Genomic DNA, 12,971 nt, shown 5'->3' with positions numbered 1-12,971 from the left:
TGAAACACCGTTACGCCTTGACAAGATGGCTCGTTGGTTTGGTTAACAAGTGTCAGCCAGATTGATAATATCTCTGGAGCTGGTTAGGGGTGGGTAATCATCTCGATCGGTTTCTAGAAACCAGGTTTTTTAAAAGAAACAAAATTAGCTATTTTGTGACTATATTCGACTAAAACCAGCACTAGCTATCTAGCGAGGGCAACTCAATTGAGACTATGCATTATACAATTGGGCACGCAGGAGTATGGGTGTCTCCGTCGGTGATAAAATTTGCCCCTGTCGGTAACGAGGTTAGTAATAATGGAATATAGGTTCATTTACAAAAAAATAAACACAATCGAGCTGTCCGTGTACAAAGTTTTACGGCCATGTTTATAGAACTTTCATTGCAATAATTAATGCTAACTCGGTGAGAACATTTACCTCGACTAATGTATATTAAGCAATACATAAAAATGTTTTTGTTAAAGCACATGTTCGTATGGTATATTTGTGCGCGTTTTATCAGTGTTTTTCAAAAAAAAAAAAAGAAAAGGCCGCATTTACAAAAGGCAAGCAACTACAAAAGTAAAACGTACGGACAAAGGCAAGGTCTCTCACGACTTGAAAAGTTATCATTTTACATTTGCATTTGTACACATATCTGTTAGGAGGCCTGCCTTGTATACCACACATTGATCAAAACTGAATTCTTATTTCCGTACACGATTTGGGCAGGAGGCGAATCGCAGAGAAGCGTCTGTCAAGGTAATCCATTGATGAACTCATCAGATTCAGATCTCTTTCTCTCATCGTGAATCGCTCGTCCTACCAGCCGACCTGTTTAGATCGGAAGAGTTCTAATTCGATGGAACAGGTCTGGGTTATAATTCGGCCATCGTTTGCATTTCTAGGGCCTTTATACTCAACCCAGTCTGCATTAATTACTTCACTGCGTTTCAGAGCACCCTTTTCAGATCTTACTAGATCCTATAAGCTGCCTATACTGAGGCTTATCCGGAGTGTAGCTGTACTCTATCAAAGAGAAGACTTTTGAACGAAATTGTTCTTCTACCCAGTACTTGTATGATGGAGAGATGACCTTTTCCGCATCGCGCGGGCATAGATATGCATCCGGTCAAACGTTTGACAAGGGATTTGTTTTGAGCTCTTATGGAACTCACCTAATTTAATTTTTATTGCTTTCAATAAATTACATTTTTCAGTGATGCTAATCCAAGGTATTCATGACAGTAAGGTAAAAAAAAAAACTCGTATCTGTGCATACGGCGTTTGAGGTCAGTCGGCCAAGTATCTTTACTCATCATCGTACTTTGTATTTTACAATTGCTCAGAGCCTAACATGGCATTGTGCCTGAAATAGAGACCTTCAGCTGTAATACAGTAACGCTAAATTCAACAAACGGTGCACATCGTTCAATCTCTTTTACCCGGATCTCGTTGGTGTATTACTTGCATATTCTCTAGCGGTAAAGAGACAACAGAAAAGGCCGTGACAGATATCGAACCATCCATTTAATTGCATGGAGAACAAACTGAGATAACATGTAAGCACGGCAACAAATGCCGAGAAATGTCCAAAAGAACAGTGCGCCAAGTTTTAAAGCAAACCGCGAAGTTGCCAAAATAAGTTACATTCGAACCAATGTAATATTTCACTATGTTATAGTTGTGTTAATGTTAACGTCCTTCTTACTCGACGGCCACATTTCATAAATAGGGCCTGTGAAACCCATGTAAAAGTTGAAACATCGACTACGACTGTAAAACGGTGAACTTTACGATATTATTTAACTTTTTCAAGATATACGTTAACATACGCGTGTAGCTACAGGATAACTTATGCTCAATATATTAATCCTTAATTGTAATAGAAAACATCAATTTGTCCGTTATGCAAAATAACATTATATAAACGGCGATTATTGTCGCTATGCCTCGATCATTGCTGTTTAGGCAACCACCTTGGGATTTGCTCAGAACGAAGCACGCAATTTCCATTATTTTTTTCATCAATCGGGCGACACACGTCGTAGTTCCCCAGTGATAGGAAGTCCACTTTATAGGTTTCGCTTTCAAACAATCCCGTAGGAAAAAATCCAGCAGGGTTTAGCTCTGATATTGACTGAACGACTACATCATGGGTGTTTCGTAAGAGGTTATGCGTTCATCAAATTTGTCTTTCAGTAACTTCAGCTTTCTAAACGTGCGACGGCAGACGGTACCGTTTTGTTGGAGCGCTAACTCACTTAGTTTTGGCTGCGGAAAGTCACTAAGTGTCAAGAATCATCAACAGTTAAATAAAAGGATCAGCCCAATGACACTTTCGGCCAAAAACGTTATACGGTTCCTTTATCGCCATAAAGTGAGAAATCTACCATGACCATCTATGGTCCCTTCCTTTTGTTGTTTATTGAAGATGTGCGAACAAAATCAAGGTTACAGTGGAGCTGCTTTTGAGTTCAGCTGTACTCCGTAAGGCTGAGTTCCTCAAACAAACGAATTTTGTTAAACTGAAAAAGAGGCTTTTTGTGCTATATAAATCGGGTAGTATTCTATGACATGCCTAACTACTACACCCGGACAGAAATGGATACGCCTCGATTTTTTAACATATTTCCAATTAGTGCACTAACGACTTCTGCTATATAGACTTTCTGTAGATGCCGAAGACAAGCTAGGACGAGTAAGTGACTTCTAACTTCAGGACAAGGCTGCGAGAATATGCTGGGCTATATAATTGCGGATAGTGGACAACATAATTTTGAAACAATCGCGTTCGTAAAAGGAATCGATAACACCAGTTCTCCGACTTAAGGTCATGATAAAACAGGCTTATTATTTTCTGCCGGTTCCTGGAACCACCATCTCAGCTTCATTCGCGACCTAACTATAACGTACACGTTTGAATGAAATCGGGGGTTCTATGACCCTACATTATTATAGTAGTGTTACGTAACTACCGAGCGTAATTTGTGATGGTCCTTCTTTCGTTATGAAAGCAAGTCAGCCCAGCACGGCTTTACCAGCACCGCTTTTTTAGCCGAAATCAAAGTTTTCATGTTTCGTGTCAGACGGCTTCAGCATTCCGTGTCTCAGTTTCAGTTTGACAAATGCGGTACTTTCTAAATGATCGCATCATTTGTCACTAGGAAACAAAAAAAGGATAATGGAAAAACTAATTATCTAATATAGTTGAATTACCGCCAAGTTCAAATAATGATAATTATTAGTACTATCGATAATTTACTTATAGCAGGCGGTAACTCCCACAACGGATTGCTTCCAGCAATTTGTCATGTTTTATCTACAGTTTTATCTAATTATTAGCTTTTTACTAATAGTAAGTCTCTGCGCTCTTTCAAGACGTTATAGCATTTCGAGGAAGAACGTGGCACCGATGCTTGTTGTTCTCAACCTGATGCCGGTAGTATAAAAGCGACTTTGTTTTATCTTCTATCTTCTGCGGAATATGGCCAGCCATATTGGCCACCATTGAAGATTTACAATCCTCGTGTCGACAACTCTTCTCGATCGACTCCAGAGGAAACAGCATCAGCGTACGAAACGATGGTTTGAAATAGCCATCTTTTCAATTTGCACAGTGCACCGATTTTCCCTTTCGTTTTTTGCTCTGCAATGGCCATGGCGACGAGTCAGCTCTATACACGGTTACAGCCGATTGCTAGTTGTTTCAGTCTATACACATCTATATATTTAAGTGTATAAAAAAAAATCAAACTCTACCACCTAGACACAGTACAGAATACTTCTACGGTTCCTCATAGCGGATATGCGTAGGACCGCAGTCCTTTGTATTTCCAATAATGTCCGAAAAAGTCGCCAACGTTCTTTGCTGGCTATCGAAGACAACATGGCGTGAATAAGGCGAGCGGCTTAGTCTGAGCCGTATTGTGGTTAATATTTAGACACCGTCTGTCTGGACGACTGGTAAATTTCATGTTTTTTTTTTTACAAAAAAACAAAAAAGAACGCGAGCAGCTAACCCGCACTGCTGGTTTAGCACGCAGAGTATTTGCTACTGTTTCCCACCAAATGTCAGTTATCGTCTATTGGCTGTGGACAATATGCTGACTTGTAGGCACTAGATCTTCTTCCTGACAGAACGCTCTCTCATATGGAACCGGATGTCCACTGATGTGAAATTTCTCTGAATAATAAAGACCCATATTTAACATATATGTACATGGAAAATTTATTTTTGTTTTCGTTTCCATCTTAATGCCTACAACATCTCTCAGTATGCTGGCTTTTTTAAAGTAATTAAATGTACTCAAACAGAATTTCAGACTTTGTAAGTCGTTCAGCGCATAGGAATTCCCGAATAAGATCTCTCTTCACTATTTTACTGTCCGAGATGCACGCGTCCCAGGGATCACGACGGGATACAACAGATTCTCGAAAACAAACTTTGCTATAGATAGCGCCACCAGTTATTATTGTTTGCTGCCTCATAAACTACCTAGAAACATCCTCAAAGAAGAATCTATGCAAAGCATTTTGGCGAAGGCTATGAATAAAATAGCTCCTACTTTTGGCCTGTTTTATCACCCAGTTACGCAACGGCAGCTACGATATAGACACTCGAACTAGATACTTGTTATTACTGGCTGATTGTTATCGAATGGACTGAGTCTACGTGCTGTCTGTCGTTTTGCGCGGCTGGTGCAGGGTCGGTGAAGGGGTTTTTGCTGCGCCCAACTGACACATCTCGAAATGAGATATTTACTACGAACTTAAAGACGGCCCGTACCTACTGCAGCTTACCCCCCACCCGCCCTCGTTTTGAGGTCTGACGTATCCAAGTGGGCATCGCTACCCGCATCGCAGACCCGGTCACCGCAGTCGCGGACGTCAGTACTACAAACTAAACCACTTCAGCATGTTTTCATCGCTTAGAATAGTTGGCTTCCGCCAATCAGACATAAGCAGATTTCGCTATTTCTGATGCAACGGTATACGAAGCAGAAGCAAAAAAAGGACCAAGGCGCTGAGAAGCTCTACAGGAGAAAAAAAGGAAATGCGACATACACCGTCACACTGAGATAACGGCACACTGTCGCGTATCGCTACTCGGGTCGCTATAGAGTCCGTTAGAAAGATAGAAAAACACTTGTCGAAAAATGACAAAGACGACGAGAACGCATTCTCTTTGGCTAGCAGATAGTATATTCGTGCACATTTAAACATATAGGGTCCGCGTGGCTTGAAAACACTGATAAACAACCTATAAGCATAAATAAATAGTTACTTTTATGTATAGCAGAGATATTGTTATCATCCACTCGTTCATTATAACGAAGCCTCTGATGTTGTGGGAGTAATGCAGGCACCTCTATACGTCTCCGACATGATCCTTCAATTGGCGTATTTTTCCACTTGCATATTAGCTACATACGTTTATTTGGTACTGTGTGCTATCTGTTTACTCCTATAACGACATCCTTCCCTATGGTAAGTCGGCGCAGGGGCTCTCCGTTATACAAATTGTGGAAGTGATGATTTAGTTATATACAGCAGATCCGGACAGATCTTCGCAATACACCGCTGTAGGCCTACGGTATGTGGGTCGATATCGTAGTGGGTTCGCGATGCGACACTGTCTCGTTTATTGACAGGCGTTAGGGAGGAGCTAATTCTGACCAGTGGATAGGCCCTCTAGATAGGTTCTGAGGGTTGCCATAGCAGGCAACGTAGATAGGGCTACGTGCGTGAGCCTGTCTGGGTCGAGTTTCAAATGCCCGCTCTGGTTCACTTGACTAAAAAGAGCAATAACGAGAAGCTGAATGATACCAAAAACAGTGGCAATATCAGTCAATTATTGTCACATTCTGTATTCTGTCGATTTATCTATCAATAAAAGATGCTCTACAATGATAGTTGAATAACTCGTAGATGACACTATAGGCCTAGATATCACTATGAATCTGTAAGATTCACAATCTTTTGTTTTTTCTTAGCTATGTACGTTCGCTTCTATGAGAGCCTCAAGAATCGTTATTTCTGATCTGACCGAATTCTACAATATACAAGCTGGCTTCCATCGCAGTCTGAGCTTAAGAAAACGTTTAGCTTATTTAACAAAAGGTCTTCAAATGCTACTTCGAGTCCTCAATACATTTGTTGCATCTTTACGCTACGTAGCCTAGCTTCTATCTGAAAAAATAATGGCCATAGTGAAGTGAAGTACCCCTCCCCTCCCCTCTCCCCCATCCCCCCACCCCACCCACCCCTATTACCACATGTATCAAATGGTAAGCATTTGAATTAAGTAAGAGTACGCAGAATGTGAAGATCGAGCGAATTCGAGATAGTGTCATAAGTACCGATAGCATAAACAAATAACTCGATTTGTACACCGTTCATTTGGCGTTTGGATTTTGATCGATAGTAGATCCGATAGAAACTCACCGATGTTTTCGATAACCCTCAAGTTCCTTTAAAAGAAAGATAATCGTATCTGACAGTTAAGACATCTATGATACCGCTGGCCACAGCACCAGCGTCCTATATACTCAGTTTTTATTCAAAAATTTACTCGATAATTTAACGATAAAGACGATGCTAGCGGTTTCTTCTCATTCAAAGCGTATGTGTACTGCTTGCAAGCAACCAATCAATCAGAAATCGCTGATCTTTGATATCCGAGTAAGGGGCACAGTTTGAAAAATAGCTTTCCCCTGCAGATAAATGTGCTTCTACCCAGGTGTCAAGGAATGGACCTACGGCCTATAACTGATATCAGTGTGATATCAACTAATGTTATTCTTCTTACGCGTCAGATTTAACAACCGTAAGGAAAAACTGCAAGCGTGATCGACATTAACGTAGGGTTGACAACTAGACCAGTCACACACTGCGTAGATGGCATCGAGTTTTATATGTAAATACACCTCAGACTCAATTCTGTTCCCTTTAGGACACTCACCCTTTTTCTTGTCTGTGCAGTTCTATTCCACAGATCTATGAAATTAAGTTACAATCCGTGTGTATTCACCTTTCGGGGTTGAGCCTTTCGCTCTCCTAATGCAGTCACTAACAATCTTCAAGTTAAGTTTCATAGCCAGAAGTTTATTTCACTCGTAAATTCCAAGTAGTCTTCATCCTCACAGCATATTCATTTATTACACTAATTATATATTCCTGGTTGCAAACGAGACCGACTGGTCCTGCGTAGAGGGACGGGTTCACCGTTATATTGTGATCACACAAGGCAGCTGTTCCTATCGGCATACCCACGTTTAGTGCTAGACAGACACATTAAATTATGGTTATTGTTACTGCGCCGATTCTTCGATCATCTTCAGTCATCAATGCAAATTGACTACCGCAACCGCGATTACCAACGATGAGCGATACGATCGCACTTGAGATCGCCTCTATCCTACGGTCGAAACATCAATCCGGGCGACCGAGTCGGTTCTGCTGACTGTCTTCAGCTTCCCCATCGAATAATCTCGGTTTGTTAAAGCGCACACTGGGCAAAGCTTGCCGTCCTTCCCTGTTACACACTATGTGTTAAATCAAATCGACGACTAGCGACCGACGGGCGGCAGACATCAGCAATGTCGGGGGTCGCGTTTCGGGCCGCACCGTCTTGTATCCGTGCGCCTCTGCCTTCTGTTAGTTCTGTCTACTTGAAACTCTTCGCCGGTTCCGTAGCGCACCGGAGCAGTTCTCGCGCCAAGACGCCAATCTGCTCGCGGAGTTGTCGTTTCGTGCGCGCCTCACGTGACGGGAAAGGGAAGTCCAAAAGAGAATGGATAGCTATAGGGCTATGGCAACGGGATGAGGCGAACGGCTATGCGGCTACAGGACTGCTTGCGCTAAGGTAATCCCGGCGTGAGGGCGGCCCTTTCCACAATTTCGAAAAGTCTATGCTTCGTTATCTTTGGTGTTTGAGAAACAGTCACCCCCGAAGTTTTCGAGAGATGATCCCGGTAGGGGATTCTGTAGGACAAAAAAAACGAACATTGGGATGAGGCTAAGCCAACGGCTGGTCAACTGGCAGCGGAACATGACAGACGGATGGGCATACTAGATCGCCTGAAAGCTAACTCCTACGCAGAGAGCAGCTGCGGGAAAACCCGCCAAGTATACCTCTTCAGACATACAATCGAACAGATTTGTTTGTGTTTGATTAAGCTGTCGATTCAACTGCTGTCGATTCAACTGCCGTCGTCAATACGTTAGTGGCATTAGAACAGCTGTGCGTAGCAATTCAATATATACGCTTATTGAAGAAGTATGTATTTAGATTCAACAATCAGAGACAGTCCACCACAACATCTTATCTAGCTCGACAGCTTTTAACAGGTTCGCTCTATTAAATTCTCGAAATGTACAGGTGTATGAAGCTATCGGCATCGTTGAAAGTGCCAGGTTGGTTTGTATATCCGAAGTAAAGCAAAATGAAAATACGGATGCGAAAAGTGGCAATACCTCGATCTGTAATTAGCTTCAGGCCAGAGTCAGCTGCCAAATAAAGTCAACCGTATCTATTTCCGTAGTATCAGGAAAAGCCCTGTTTCTGCAACGAACAAAAGGCGTCGCCGTTACAACGATAGAAGAACAAGTAAACTAACTACCAGGTGAAGAGAAATCTTCGAAGATTAGATCTGCTTTTAACATGCTCTGAACTACCGATTATAGTCAAACAGGACCTAAGGTATGCCAGTGCTTGACAAAGGTATTATTGCTAAGGAAAGCCTGTTTTACGAAGCAAGCTAAACAGAAAACAGACTACCATTGTTCCTCATTGTTTATCTAATATGTACTCGACTAGAAAATAGGGTTTCGTCGAAGCACCGATAGAAGCAAGTTGGAAATGTTGTTACTACAGCAAATAATCTCTTTGTCGTTACTATTATTCCAGTTGAACATGAAGCGAGTCATTACCTGAATGAAGTGCCATTACAACTCATGCGAACGACACCATTTAAGTATCACGTAAATGTTAAGTGACGACACTGCCCTTACCTCCCTAAAGGCTTTTGAGTTTCAATTATGTGTCACTCGTCTGAAGTGAACGACGAACGTCATTGGGGTATCTCTCCTTCTGCAGTTCACCTTCAGATCTTCACGAAAGTACCTATTGTCGCATTACAAGAACAAATCACTTCTCACAACGAAAGTCTTCACGATATTAAGTTCATTTGATTCGATGAGTTCTTTAGCTTTAACTACAATCATCGTTGACAAAAAGACCGTATTTACCTAATGAGTCTCTAACGTTGCTGCCAAAAGCCATTATTCTTCAATGTGTTGTGATAACAACAGAAATCATATTACTCAAACAAAATGAAGAAGGATACCTCGCCCCTTGCAGAAGCTAATTATAAAATACGTACTATGCTTGTCAATATATAGCAAAAGGGTTAGTTACTTGTTTTTAATTTCGGCTGCTCTTCAATTGTAACAAATCAAGCCCTTTCCCTATATGCAAAGTTAATGAGTAGTTGTTATTCAAGATACTAAGCTCTCCCATTGTCGGCGTAGTCTGACGGTGGCCAACTTTTCTTTAGTCGCAGTGCTCACTTAGTTCTCCGTGCCTAGTTCTAGGTCGGTGCTTGGTTTATAATTTTTCTCATTTAGGTTTAATAGAACCTCGACTCCGGGGGAGACGTTTACCTACATTCGACGCAACGCTGGGGAAGTCGGCAATGCCCTCTTCACTCTTCCTCCTCTGATAACTTCATAACTTCCATCACGCACTCGGATCCAGTTTTTCCCATCATAAAGCATTTATTTCATGATAGCAGCAGTCCTCGACGAATGGCCTACTTTTCATTCAACGTCTGCGTTGCGAAGATCATGCAGCGCTTCAGTGTACGGGTGATGTTGAATAATCTGACGCTAATACGTGGTGAAGTTTATACAAATCGACCATACTGGGTGTTCAGAAATGCGCTCAACCCCGTCAGGATGAAGTGGAGAAATAGCAGCCTGTCGGTGCTCTCGTCCTTGCACGTCCTTATCTCTCAAAAGAGTATCTATTTTCCAGAAATTAGCCTGCAAAGTGCGCCTCTGAAGAATGTGATGAACATACATCTAAGTTGAGAATAGCCCTTTAAACGAATACTAGTTATACTTTAATTGAAACTAGTTCTTTTATCATATTAATAACATGCTCTGGCAGAATGTAAGGACTTTTTGCAGTCATGTGACGAAACAGTATCTATGCAAAATAGTTTATAGTACGGATGATAGCGATGTGTTTGTATGCTATTTATTGCCTAGTTTCTATATATAAAATGTATAAGCGGTAGGCCAATTCTCAAGACTCACTTTTACTGGCTCAGGGCATCTGGTTGCCTAGAACGGTCTTATGAGCGACGATTATGTATCCGCCAGCCAAGAGAAGCGTTCTTATATTCTATTCATGTGAACATAAAAAGACGTATTAAGCGTGCATGATCGCCCACTATTGCATACTGCTACGTGCAAGTACACCAAATATCTGTCCTGTGCGTTTTCTGCTTCGTGGTACCAGCCGTTGTCACTTATGACTGCACCGAAAATCACAATTTAGCATAGATTTATTTACAATGCTATTGGCACAGTATTTAAGAAGCGAACTTTACCGCGAACTTTTTTTTAAGTTGAATGAAGTAACAATCACTGGTAACCGGCCATACATCGCTGAGAGAAGAACTAAAAGATCGGAAACTTGAATAAGATTTAAGAGCGAATACCCAAAGTTTTACAAAGTCGAAAAGCTATTTTATCTAAATATTATGATGGATTTAGCTTCAATGTTAAAGAATTACAATAGAGTTTGTGTGATCTAGATGAACGCATAGTTATATGGATACGTATCGTTCTTAGTGCTCTGAAAGACACCCCTAATAAATTACATGCTGTTTAGACGGAACCCAGCAATGGTCACTAGATGAAAGTTTCAATATTTCTTTTTCATTAACTTCAGCACTAAAACCAATTCCATACTCTGAGAATTTGAAGAGGAAAAGATACGCGCTCCCATTGAATATATAGCTAGAGCTATGCACAATTTGTAGATTGCGCAGGTGGCCGACGAGTGTGCACTGAGCTCGAATGGGAACTTTTTTTATTCATTAAATCAATTGGCAAAAATTATTGACGGAGCCGCGTTTTCCCCACCGCAAATCCCCACCTGTCTATTAAATCTTATGTGGACGATTGCCATAGTACAGGATAGCACACACCAACGATTCGCGTCCTTTCAATATCAAATTGCCAACTTTTCCCGACACGAAATTTATCGTATTATCTATCTATCTATCTATACAATTTGTTTCGTAATGAAAAAGAGACAGCTTCTTGCGCTTTATCTTTTATTATTCCGTCGATGACATAGCTATAATTAGATATCTCGTGCACTTAGCTACCTAGAGATATATATATATATATTAAATATTATTTTATTTACACAGACCGTACCTATGAAATAGATTCCTTGCTTATAGCTCCGTCAGTACGATCATGGACAACAAAGTTCCTAACTGAATTGTACACCCTTTACCTCTTTGGCATTATCTGTAGTATCGCGGATGTTTCTATAATTTTTTTGCTAAGCTTTTCTTTAGAGATGGGCTCTGCTGGCTGGATCTCATGTTGAAGCCAAACTGAGATGATTCCATTTATATTTTATCATGTTTTCTTCCTCCGCTAACTTTTCATATTCCCGTGAAACTTAGGATTTACTAGCAGTCACTGCTGTTGGACATCTAAAACCAGAGTATGTTCAACTGTGTCTATCGTTAGATATAGTTCCGACTCTTTTCGTACGCCGCGTTAAATACTGAAATCTCCTATATAAAACACTGACATAGGCGACTAGGTACATATATACATAAGGTGACGGAAACCTACATGTCACAATCCTATTTTTGGTGAATGTAATGATAAATTTGAGACAGGCCGCAGAGACAGCTCCGTAAGTAAAATAGTAATATAAATAGTATTATTTGTTTCGTTGATATTATGCCACGTTTTTCAGTCTATTGAACCAAATAAGTTTACGACGTAATCTCAGAATCACACAAATCAATATATCATCGTATGATAATTGTTACGAGATAATCTCTTATATGTTCGTCAAGTTACTACGCACAAAAAATCGTATCGAGATACTAAATAACAGGTTGAACCATATCGATCTTGTACGACCGAACAGGACCTCTAAAGGGCCTTTTCAGTTATTGATAGGACCACATTGTTATCTTTGGGACGATTTTGGTTGTTTCTTTAATTGCCTCGTGTTTCTATAACATCTCCAACTATCCTTTCTGTGATACACGGGATGTTTATATATATATGTTATTATGTGTGGATGTATACTATTCTCGGTCTGAAAATATATTATTTCGCTCATTTTCAATGTAATACTCGACAATGTACTGTTGCGCAGGCTGATCTAAACGTGAATACTATCTATCCGCCATTACTTGCTTAATTTTTTTTTATCTATTTCCCTATTTATTATATGATAACGTTCTATCCAGTTCTTGGTTTGATTTGTGCTGTACATTGAGATTCAACCCAACTATTTTATGCTAGGAGGATATAGTGAACGCTATGTACAAACTGACTTTTCATTAGTTCAGTGTGTAAACTTTTTCGCAGATTGACACTAATGTCGTCTGCTGCAGTTGAGCTTTTTAATTAGCTTAAACCCGAATCGTTTTCGGAAAAAAATTTTTCCTTTTTGTTATAGTTTTTTTTGGGGTGGGGTGGAGGGGGAGTAATTTGGGTGGTTACTGTGTGTGGCCGGTGGTGATGTTAATCATAAAAACAGCCAAATTATGCCCCGGACATATATTACGCCAAAAAGGCCGAAAGGAACAGAAAGCTCTGCTTTCTCTTTTCACGTATCATTGAATGTTGTAAGCAAATTCATCGAAAATCGTCAGTTTCGTCTTTTCAAGCATTTACTACAGGGTATTTTCAAAACAGATATGTATATATAT

The 12,971-nt window shown here is 40.5% G+C and overlaps 1 long non-coding RNA gene across 1 annotated transcript; it reads left to right on the top strand.

The window, feature by feature from the left end:
- Positions 1-7,960: 7,960 nt before the first annotated feature.
- Positions 7,961-10,040, top strand: LOC111248080 (uncharacterized). Its single transcript, XR_002672394.2, has 3 exons — positions 7,961-8,230; positions 8,369-8,612; positions 8,897-10,040. It is a non-coding gene; the product is annotated as an uncharacterized LOC111248080 (long non-coding RNA).
- Positions 10,041-12,971: the final 2,931 nt, after the last annotated feature.

Source organism: Varroa destructor, unplaced genomic scaffold (genome assembly GCF_002443255.2).
Source record: "Varroa destructor unplaced genomic scaffold, Vdes_3.0 BEIS01000003.1, whole genome shotgun sequence".
NCBI classification, from domain to species: Eukaryota; Metazoa; Arthropoda; class Arachnida; order Mesostigmata; family Varroidae; genus Varroa; species Varroa destructor.
Note: the sequence above shows the minus strand (reverse complement) of the source record. Positions and strands in the feature narration are given on the sequence as shown.